This window comes from Triticum aestivum, chromosome 4B (genome assembly GCF_018294505.1).
Source record: "Triticum aestivum cultivar Chinese Spring chromosome 4B, IWGSC CS RefSeq v2.1, whole genome shotgun sequence".
NCBI lineage: Eukaryota > Viridiplantae > Streptophyta > Magnoliopsida > Poales > Poaceae > Triticum > Triticum aestivum.
In genome coordinates this window covers 585467052-585479267 of record NC_057804.1, presented here as the reverse complement: position 1 = coordinate 585479267, position 12216 = coordinate 585467052, and positions in this window count along the sequence as shown.

The window sequence follows — 12216 nt, the reverse complement described above, 5'->3', positions numbered from 1 at the left end:
TGAATATACATATCCTGAGAGCTCGCGGATGGATGAATATACATATCCTGAGAGTCTATAATCGTCCCAGCTACAGACAACAACATGTGAACCAACACAAAGAGCAGTTCAGGGACAGGAGGGCATGGCAATCTAATCCGCAAAATACTCTACCTGCGTCGGGAGACAACGACCTCCAGGCACCAACGTCCGTCCTCCTTCCCACGTCCACATGGCCACACTTATACCAATCAAGGCAGCTCACCAATCAGAGACGTTAGCACCATCTGAATTCGATAGTGATCCATCATTTCCATCTAACGTACTCCTACCCCTGTAGCTATGCACAACCGCCACGCGATATTCGGTACGTATGCACTTGGCGAGCACTCGGGGTGCCGACGAAGACGAAACCGAGGAAAATGATGGGCGTCGGTCGGGCCGCTTGCATGGCTTTGTCTCATCTTGACATCTTCCAGGAACGCCGTGGGTGCACGCAACTCAAGTTCTGTTCATACTTCACGATAGTTACTCCCCAACCAACGGCGCTAGTGAAAGACTAGCTAGAGTGCCATGCACTTCAGCCTCGTCACTTCGTTTTATCTAAAGTACTTCCTCCGTGAACTAATATAAGAGCGTTTGGATCACTAAAATAGTGATCTAAACACTTTTGTATTAGTTTACAGAGGGAGTAACAGCATCCTTGCGAAGACAAGCTAGAAGGCCAGAAGGGTCATAAAGCTAGAACCCATCAGGCATTCTCATCATTCATCAATGGATTGACGCAGCAATGCTCTGGATAGTCTGATGCACGATTTGTTCTGGGGGTTACTCATAAGAAAAAGGGTCTGTCTAGAACTCAGTCGACTGAACCAAGTCTCAGTCGAGTGATGTCAGCATAGTTTTTTTGCTGCAAGCGGCACGGCTAGATGCTACAACCGATGATGAAAAATGTTGCAATGGTTTTACAAGCAATGAAAATTGGTGCTGCAGCCGGTGTGATTAAAATGCTACAACCGTCAATGACAAATGTTACAACCGGTGAGACGATATGCTACAACCGATGAGGGAGAACATGCTACAACCAACAAGACGAATGCTGCAACCGGTATAAAAAAACTTACAACCGTTGAGAAAAAATGTTGCATGGTCGACTGAGACTTGGTTAAATCTCAGTCGACTGATTTTTAGCAAGCCCGTAAGAAAAATGGTGATGGCATTAGGCTGGCCATAGTGGGAGTAACATAAATACTCCTTCCGTCTAGGTGTGTAAGTCATCTTACGAAAATCAAATAATCCCAAAACACTTAGGCGCGGTACATTAACTTCTACCTCGTTTCTTGTTTTTTGACATATCAACCAATGAGAGATGAGGGGTGTGCATGTTTTAATGATTTGAGACTACCAAACACGACATGCAGTGGTTAGTTCATTGCATGCAATGCTATTAATTAGCAAATAAACATTAAAGTCTCTCGTTTTTCCCTCCTCCTTGGTCATGGTGCATAATCTAAGGTGACTTAGGCTGGTCATAGTGGGAGTAACATAGATAGTAACTTAGATGCCACATAATCAAAAATGATAAGGTGGCAAGTAGTTAATGAGGAGAGAGGCAAATAAAGTAACATAATATGTTACCATCACATAGCGCTTCCCAATGCAAAATGAGTCTACAAAGTAATAAATGAAGACATCTATGTTATCACATATATGATACTATCCACTATGAAGATAGTAACATAGACTAGTAACATATGCATGTTACTAGTCTAAGTTACTCTCCACTATGACCAGCCTTAGGCTGGTCATAATGGGGAGGAACTTAGGAGTAACATCACACACTCCAATACAACTTTGCTTATGTGGCACATATTTAATGAAGAGAGAGGTGCTTGTGGTAACTAGCTAAGTTACCGAAACATCACACACTCCAAGAAACAATGAGTCTATAACCTAATAAATACATTGTTGCATGACACTGCATAGATGTTCTTACCCACTATGGAGGTAGTAACATAGTCTAGGGAAGTGTGCAAGTTACTAGCTTATGTTCTTGCCCATTGTGACCAGCCTTACTCACCTAGACGGAGGGAGTAGTATCATGCACTTGGGACTCGCAAACATACTTAGGCCCCTCCCAATGCTCCACCTTGTATAGGTGCCAAGGCTGTCATGTAGGCAAAAAAATCTGATGTGGCAAGGTAATTAAGAGAGATGAGTGTGGTGACCCTAGGAAAAAATAATACAAAGCACGAGAACCTAAGCAAAACACTTAAATTGGAAGGATCCCACCAATGCATGAAGAACTTTAGTTGCAAAATCATTAAATGAAGGATGCTTAGCACCAACAAGTTAAGCACCTATGCATTGGGGGCTTTAGTTACTAAAGTTTTTAATGTGCTTAGCACCTCATGTAAGCACCAATGCATTGGAACTAGCTTTATGTGACAGGCAATTAAAGAAGAAAGAGATGGTTATAGTAACACAGGTAGATACTGTAACATAATAAATGTGATGCTATTATGTGTCATGCATGACAATAAATGAGACCATTTATGATACTCCCTCCTTTCCGGTTTATAAGGCTCAATTCAAAAATCTCACCAACCAAAATAGATGGTGAGTGGTGGAATACTTTTTGTAGTTTACAAAAGCACCCAATTAATATTGTGTTTTCCTCAAAAAAAGTATGTTTACCAATGCATTAATTGCAATGCATGCATGCATAAATTACATGCATTGGTCAATTTTCTTTTAATACTTACATGCAATGATTTAATGCACCTTGGAATCTGAACATGTGATGAAGAACAACCAAATTGAGCCTTATAAAATGGAAAAACTAAAATTTTGAGATAAGCCCTATAAACCGAAAAGAAGGAAGTAGTACTAATCTATGATATTATGCACTATAGAGGTAGCAATATAGACTAGTAACATATGCATGTTACTAGTCTAAGTTACTCCCCACTATGACCAGCCTTAGGGCATGTACAATGGTGCTATCTTAGGAGTGCCACGTAGGATAGATGATGAGATGGAGGAGAGAGAACTCATAAGAAAAGGCTTGTCTTCTCTTATTTAAGAGAAGGCAAGAAAATAAGAGAAGACAAGAGGTGATCTCTTAGCACAATATGTCTCATCACATTTTTAGGAATTGCTAGTTATTCAAGAAAAGGCTAAGAGATGACCCATTGTAGACAAAATTTTTTATCATCTCTAAATCAAATGCAAGACTTAAGATAAGACTATCTTATCAACCATTGTACATGCCATATGAATCCAACCGAGCCAGGTGGGTGCTTGCATGCATGCAAACGGATGGAGCATTGGATTCATGAGGACTTCAGCTTGTGACCCGTGATGTCCTGCTGTCGTGTTAGTGCTAATTATGTGTTGGTGGGCTTCCAAGGAACATAGTAGCATGGATTAGGTGAGGTAGGGTTGCTGGCTGGTGGTACTGTCCGCGTGTGTGTGTGTGCATGTGGTGGGATCAAGTTTGAGTGTGCCATGTTGCATCAGGGATTTGATAGGCCTGGTTCAACCAACGGAACATAATGACCTGCGACGAGTCAGAATCGCCTGATGAGGCATTCCATCGGCTGCTCCGGAAAATTGCAAAGCTACAACGTGTCAATCGTTGACGCTGGCGTCCCTTTTAGTCCAGGGGCATTTGGCGAATTTATCTGGCACAAATGGGGCAGATCTGTAAAACAAACTGAGATAGAATCTAGTTTCAAGTTTTTGTTTCTACGTTAACTATGACAAGCACGTAATCGCTCACCTTCTTTTTTATGGATCATGTACCTTTTGAAAGTAGAGCTAACAACCGAAATCATGATAACTTACTTTTCATTCAGAGGACTTACTTTTTTTTTGGAAAAACTTCCAATCTATTCATCTTCAATCATGGCAGTACAACGAATACCAGAAATAAAAATTACATCCAGATTCGTAGACCACCTAGCGACGACTACAAGCACCGAAGCGAGCCGAAGGCGCGCCGCCGTCATTGCCCCTCCATCGCCGGAGCCGGGCAGAACTTGTTGTAGTAGACAGTCGGGAAGTCGTCGTGCTAAGGCCCCAAAGGACCAGCACCCCAGAACAGCAACCGTCGCCGATGAAAAATAACGTAGATCGGAAGGATCCAAACCGAAGACACACGAACGTAGACGAACAACGACGAGATCCGAGCACAAAATTTGACGTGCAATTTTAGAGCGATTTTATAGAATCATGCAAATAAGAGAACCTAACAATCTATCCATATTTTACATGCTGGAATTTGATATCAAACATCTGAAAATTGTGGAAATCGGTGAAAAGAGTTGCGCAGATGTAAAAGGTTTTGCTAGTGCTATCACGTTACAAGTTTCTGTATGTTGGGTAACGTAGTAATTTCAAAATTTTCCTACGCACACGCAAGATCATGGTGATGGTATAGCAACGAGAGGGGAGAGTGTTGTCCACGTACCCTCGTAGACCGTAAGCGGAAGCGTTATGACAACGCGGTTGATGTAGTTGTACGTCTTCACGATCCGACCGATCCAAGTACCGAATGTACGGCACCTCCGTGTTCAGCACACGTTCAACTCGATGACGTTCCCCGGGCTCCAATCCAGCAAAGCGTCGGGGATGAGTTCCGTCAGCACGACGGCGTGGTGACGATGATGATGTTCTTCCGGCGCAGGGCTTTGCTTAAACTCCACGACGATATGACCGAGGTGGAATATGGTGGAGGGGGGCACCGCACACGGCTAAGGAACGATCCGTAGATCAACTTATGTGTCATGGGGTGCCCCCCTGCCCCCGTATATAAAGGAGCAAGGAGGGAGGTGGCCGGCCCTAGGAGGGGGCGCGCCAAGTGTGGAGTCCTACTAGGACTCCCTAGTCCTAGTAGGATTCCACCTCCCTTGTTGGAGTAGGAGAAGGGGAAAGAGGGGGAGAGGAAGAAGGAAAGGGGGGCTGCGCCCCTTGTCCAATTCGGACCAGAGGGGGGGCGCAGGCCTCCTTCCTTTTGGCCTCTCTCCTCTATTCCCGTATGGCCCAATAAGGCCCATATACTCCCCGGCGAATTCCCGTAACTCTCCGGTACTCCGAAAAATACCCGAATCACTCGGAACCTTTCCGAACTCCGAATATAGTCGTCCAATATATCGATCTTTACGTTTCGACCATTTCGAGACTCCTCGTCATGTCCCCGATCTCATCCGGGACTCCGAACTCATTCGGTACATTAAAACTCATAAACTCATAATATAACTATCATCGTAACCTTAAGCGTGCGGACCCTATGGGTTCGAGAACTATGTAGACATGACCTAGAACTCTTTCCGGTCAATAACCAATAGTGGAACCTGGATGTTCATATTGGCTCCTACATATTCTACGAAGATCTTTATCGGTCAAACCGCATAACAACATACGTTGTTCCCTTTGTCATCGGTATGTTACTTGCCCGAGATTTGATCGTCGGTATCCAATACCTAGTTCAATCTCGTTACCGGCAAGTCTCTTTACTCGTTACGTAATGCATCATCCCGCAACTAACTCATTAGTCACATTGCTTGCAAGGTTTATAGTGATGTGCACTACCGAGAGGGCCCAGAGATACCTCTCCGACAATCGGAGTGACAAAACCTAATCCCGAAATACGCCAAACCAACATGTACCTTTGGAGACACCTGTAGTACTCCTTTATAATCACCCAGTTACGTTGTGATGTTTGGTAACACCCAAAGTGTTCCTCCGGTAAACGGGAGTTGCATAATCTCATAGTTACAGCAACATGTATAAGTCATGAAGAAAGCAATAGCAACATACTAAACGATCAAGTGCTAGGCTAACGGAATGGGTCATGTCAATCACATCATTCTCCTAATGATGTGATCCCGTTAATCAAATGACAACACATGTCTATGGTTAGGAAACATAACCATCTTTGATTAATGAGCTAGTCAAGTAGAGGCATACTAGTGACGTTATGTTTGTCTATGTATTCACACATGTATTATGTTTCCGATTAATACAATTCTAGCATGAATAATAAACATTTATCATGATATAAGGAAATAAATAATAACTTTATTATTGCCTCTAGGGCATATTTCCTTCAGTCTCCCACTTGCACTAGAGTCAATAATCTAGTTCACATCATTATGTGATTCAACACCAATATTCACATCTGTATGTGATTAATACACATAGTTCACATCGTCATGTGATCAACACCCAAAGGGTTTACTAGAGTCAATAATCTAGTTCACATCGCTATGTGATTAATACCCAAAGAGTACTAAGGTATGATCATGTTTTGCTCGTGAGAGAAGTTTAGTCAACGGGTCTATCATATTACAGAGTCGTATGTATTTTGCAAATATTCTATGTCTATAATGCTTTGCGTGGAGCTACTCTAGCTAATTGCTCCCACTTTCAATATGTATCCAGATTGAGACTTAGAGTCATCTGGATCGGTGTAAAAGCTTGCATCGATGTAACTCTTTACGACGAACTCTTTTATCACCTTCATAATCGAGAAACATCTCCTTATTCTACTAAGGATAATTTTGACCAATGTCCAGTGATCTACTCCTAGATCACTATTGTACTCCCTTGCCAAATCAGGGCAGAGTATACAATAGGTCTGGTCCATAGGATGGCATACTTTTATAGAACCTATGACTGATGCATAGGGAATGACTTTCATTCTCTTTCTATTTTCTGCCGTGGTCGGGTCTTGAGTCTTACTCAATTTCACACCTTTGCAACACAGGCAAGAACTCTTTCTTTGACTGTTCCATTTTGAACTATTTCAAAATCTTGACAAGGTATGTACTTATTGAAAAACTTATCAAGCATCTTGATCTATCTCAATAGATCTTGATGCTCAATATGTAAGCAGCTTCACCGAGGTCTTTCATAGAAAAACCTTTTATTCAAGTATCCTTTTATGCTATCTAGAAATTCTATATCATTTCCAATCAACAATATGTCTTGCACATATAATATCAGAAATGCTACAGAGCTCCCACTCACTTTCTTGTAAATACAGGCCTTTCCAAAAGTCTGTATAAAACCATATGCTTTGATCAACTCATCAAAGCGTATATTCCAACTCCGAGATGCTTGCACCAGTCCATTGATGGATCGTTGGAGCTTGCACATTTTGTTAGTACGTTTAGTATTAACAAAACCTTCTGGTTGCATCATATACAACTCTTCTTTAATAAATCCATTAAAGAATGTAGTTTTTTGACATCCATTTGCCAGATTTCATAACATGTGACAATTGCTAACATGATTCGGACAGACTTAAGCATCGCTACAGTTGAGAAAATCTCATTGTAGTCAACACCTTGAACTTGTCGAAATCTTTTTGTGACAAGTCGAGCTTTGTAGATAGTAACACTACTATCAGTGTCCTGTCTTCCTCTTGAAGATCCATTTATTTAACATGGCTTGCTGATCATCGAGCAAGTCAATAAAAGTCCATACTTTGTTCCCATACATGGATCATATCTCAGATTTTATGGCCTCAAGCCATTTCGCGGAATCTGGGCTCATCATCACTTCCTCATAGTTCGTAGGTTCATCATGGTCTAGTAACTTGACTTCCAGAACAGTATTACCGTACTACTCTGGTGCGGACTGTACTTTGGAAGACCTACGAGGTTCTGTAGTAACTTGATCAGAAGTTTCATGATCATCATCATTAGCTTCCTCACTAATTGGTGTAGGAATCACTGAAACTAATTTCAGTGATGAACTATTTTCCAATTCAGGAGAAGGTACAATTACCTTATCAAGTTCTACTTTCCTCCCACTCACTTCTTTCGAGAGAAACTCCTTCTTTAGAAAGGATCCATTTTTAGCAACGAATATCTTGTCTTCGGATCTGTGATAGAAGGTGTAACCAATAGTTACTTTTGGGTATTCTATGAAGACGCACTTCTCCGATTTGGGTTTGAGCTTATCAGGATAAAACTTTTTCACATAAGCATCGCAGCCCCAAACTTTAAGAAACGACAACTTAGGTTTACTGCTAAACCACGGTGTCGTCTCAACGGATTTAGATGGTGCCCTTTTAACATGAATGCAGCTGTCTCTAATGCATAACCCCAAAACAATAGTGGTAAATCAGTAAGAGACATCATATATCACACCATATCCAATAAAGTGCGGTTACGACGTTCGGACACACCATAACGTTGTGGTGTTCCAGGTGGCATGAGTTGTGAAACTATTCCACATTGTTTTAATTGAAGGCCAAACTCGTTACTCAAATATTCGTCTCCGCGATTAGATCGCAGAAACTTTATTTTCTTGTTACGATGATTTTTCCACTTCACTCTGAAATTCTTTGAACCTTTCAACTATTTCAGACTTATGTTTCATCAAGTAGATATACCCATATCTGCTCAAATCATCTTGTGAAGGTCAGAAAATAACGATACTTTCCACGAGCATCAACACTCATTGGATTGCATACATCGATATGTATTATTTCCAATAAGTCAGTAGCTTGTTCCATTGTTCCAGAGAACGGAGTTTTAGTCATCTTGCCCAAAAGGCACGGTTCGCAAGCATCAAATGATTCATAACCAAGTGATTCCGAAAATCCATCTTTATGGAGTTTCTTCATGCGCTTTACACCGATATGACCCAAACGGCAGTGCCACAAATAAGTTGCACTATCATTATTAACTTTGCATATTTTGGCATCAATATTATGAATATGTGTATCACTATGATCGAGATCCAACAAACTATGTTCATTGGGTGTATGACCATCGAAGGTCTTATTCATGTAAACAGAATAACAATTTATTCTCTAACTTTAAATGAATAACAGTATCGCAATAAACATGATCAAATCATATTCATGCTCAACGCAAACGCCAAATAACATTTATTTAGGTTTAACACTAATTCCCAAAATATAGGGAGTGTGCGATGATGATCATATCAATCTTGGAACTACTTCCAACACTCATCGTCACTTTCCCTTCAACTAGTCTCTGTTTATTCTGTAACTCCTGTTTCGAGTTACTAATCTTAGTAACCGAACAAGTATCAAATACTCAGGGGCTACTATAAACACTAGTAAGGCACACATCAAACACCTGTATATCAAATATACCCTTGTTCACTTTGCCATCCTTTTTATCCACCAAATATTCAGGGCATTTCCGTTTCCAGTGACCATTTCCTTTGCAGTGTAAGCACTCAGTTTCAGGATTTGGTCTAGCTTTGGTCTTCTTCACGGGAGTGACAACTTATTTGCCATTCTACTTGAAGTATCCCTTTCTTTCCCTTTGCCCTTTTCTTGAAACTAGTGGTCTTGTCAATCATCAACACTTGATGCTCTTTCTTGATTTCTACCTTCGTCGATTTCAACATCACGAAGAGCTCGGGAATCATTTTTGTCATCCCTTGCATACTATAGTTCATCACGAAGTTCTAGTAACTTAGTGATGGTGACTAGAGAACTCTGTCAATCACTATCTTATCTGCAAGATTAACTCCCACTTGATTCAAGCGATTGTAGTACCCAGACAATCTGAGCACATGCTCACTAGTTGAGCGATTCTCCTCCATCTTTTAGCTATAGAACTTGTTGGAGACTTCATATCTCTCAACTCGGGTATTTTCTTGAAATATTAACTTCAATTCCTGGAACATCTCAGATGGTCCATGACGTTCAAAACGTCTTTGAAGTCCCAATTCTAAGCCGTTAAGCATGGTGCACTACACTATCAAGTAGTCATCATATTGAGCTAGCCAAACGTTCATAACGTCTGCATCTGCTCCCGCAATAGGTCTGTCACCTAGCGGTGCATCAAGAACATAATTCTTCTGTGCAACAATGAGGATAAACCTCAGATCACGGATCCAATCCGCATCATTGCTACTAACATCTTTCAACACAATTTCTCTAGGAACATATCAAAATAAACATATGAAAGCAACAACGCAAGCTATTGATCTACAACATAATTTGCAAAATACTACCAAGACTAAGTTCATGATAAATTTAAGTTCAATTAATCATATTACTTAAGAACTCACACTTAGAAAGACATCCCTCTAATCCTCTAAGTGATCACGTGATCCAAATCAACTAAACCATAACCGATCATCACGTGAAATGGAGTAGCTTTCAATGGTGAACATCATTATGTTGATCATATCTACTATATGATTCATGCTTGACCTTTCGGTCTCCGTGTTCTGAGGCCTTATCTGCATATGCTAGGCTCGTCAAGTTTAACCTGAGTATTCTGCATGTGCAAAACTGGCTTGCACCCATTGTAGATGGACGTAGAGCTTATCACACCCGATCATCACGTGGTGTCTGGGCACGATGAACTTTGGCAACGGTGCATACTCAGGGAGAACACTTCTTGATAATTAGTGAGAGATCATCTTATAATTCTACCATCAAACAAAACAGAATAAGATGTATAACAGATAAACATCATATGCAATCAAAATATGTGACATGATATGGCCATGATCATCTTGCGCCTTTGATCTCCATCTCCAAAGTACTGTCATGATCTCTATCGTCACCGGCACGACACCATGATCTTCATCATCTTGATCTATATCAATGTGTCGTCACATGGTCGTCTCGCCAACTATTGCTCTTGCAACTATTGCTATCGCATAGCGATAAAGTAAAACAATTATTTGGCACTTGCATCTTATGCAACAAAGAGACAACCATAGAGCTTCTGCCAGTTGCCCATAACTTCAACAAAACATGATCATCTCATACAACAACTTATATCTCATCACGTCTTGACCATATCACATCACAACATGCCCTGCAAAAACAAGTTAGACATCCTCTACTTTGTTGTTGCAAGTTTTACGTGGCTGCTACGGGCTGAGCAAGAACCGTTCTTACCTACACATCAAAACCACAACGATAGTTCGTTAAGTTGGTGCTGGCATTCCATCGGCTGCTCCGGAAAATTGCAAAGCTACAACGTGTCAATCGTTGACGCTGGCGTCCCTTTTAGTTCAGGGGCATTTGGTGAATTTATCTGGCACAAATGGGGCAGATCTATAAAACAAACCGAGATAGAATCTAGTTTCAAGTTTTTGTTTCTACGTTAACTATGACAAGCACGTAATCGCTCACCTACTTTTTTTATGGATCATGTACCTTTTGAAAGTGGAGCTAACAACCGAAATCATGATAACTTACTTTTCATTCAGAGGACTTACTTTTTTTTTGGAAAAACTTCCAATCTATTCATCTTCAATCATGGCAGTACAACGAATACCAGAAATAAAAATTACATCCAGATTTGTAGACCACCTAGCGACGACTACAAGCACCGAAGCGAGCCAAAGGCGCACCGCCGTCATTGCCCCTCCATCGCTGGAGCCGGGCACAACTTGTTGTAGTAGACAGTCAGGAAGTCGTCGTGCTAAGGCCCCAAAGGACCAGCACCCCAGAACAGCAACCGTCGCCGATGAAAAATAATGTAGATCAGAAGGATCCAAACCGAAGACACACGAACGTAGACGAACAACGATGAGATCCGAGCACAAAATTTGACGTGCGATTTTAGAGCATTTTATAGAATCATGCAAATAAGAGGACCTACCAATCTATCCATATTTTACATGCTGGAATTTGATATCAAACATCTGAAAATTGTGGAAATCGGTGAAAAGAGTTGCGCAGATGTAAAAGGTTTTGCTAGTGCTATCACGTTACAAGTTTCTGTATGTTGGGTAACGTAGTAATTTCAAAATTTTCCTACGCACACGCAAGATCATAGTGATGGTATAGCAACGAGAGGGGAGAGTGTTGTCCACGTACCCTCGTAGACCGTAAGCGGAAGCGTTATGACAACGCGGTTGGTGTAGTCGTACGTCTTCACGATCCGACCGATCCAAGTACCGAATGTACGGCACCTCCGTGTTCCGCACACGTTCATCTCGATGACGTTCCCCAGGCTCCAATCCAGCAAAGCGTCGGGGATGAGTTCCGTCAGCACGACAGCGTGGTGACGATGATGATGTTCTTCTGGCGCAGGGCTTCGCTTAAACTCCGCGACGATATGACCGAGGTGGAATATGATGGAGGGGGGCACCACACACGGCTAAGGAACGATCCGTAGATCAACTTGTGTGTCATGGGGTGCCCCCCTGCCCCCGTATATAAAGGAGCAAGGGGGGGAGGTGGCCGGCCCTAGGAGGGGGCGCGCCAAGTGTGGA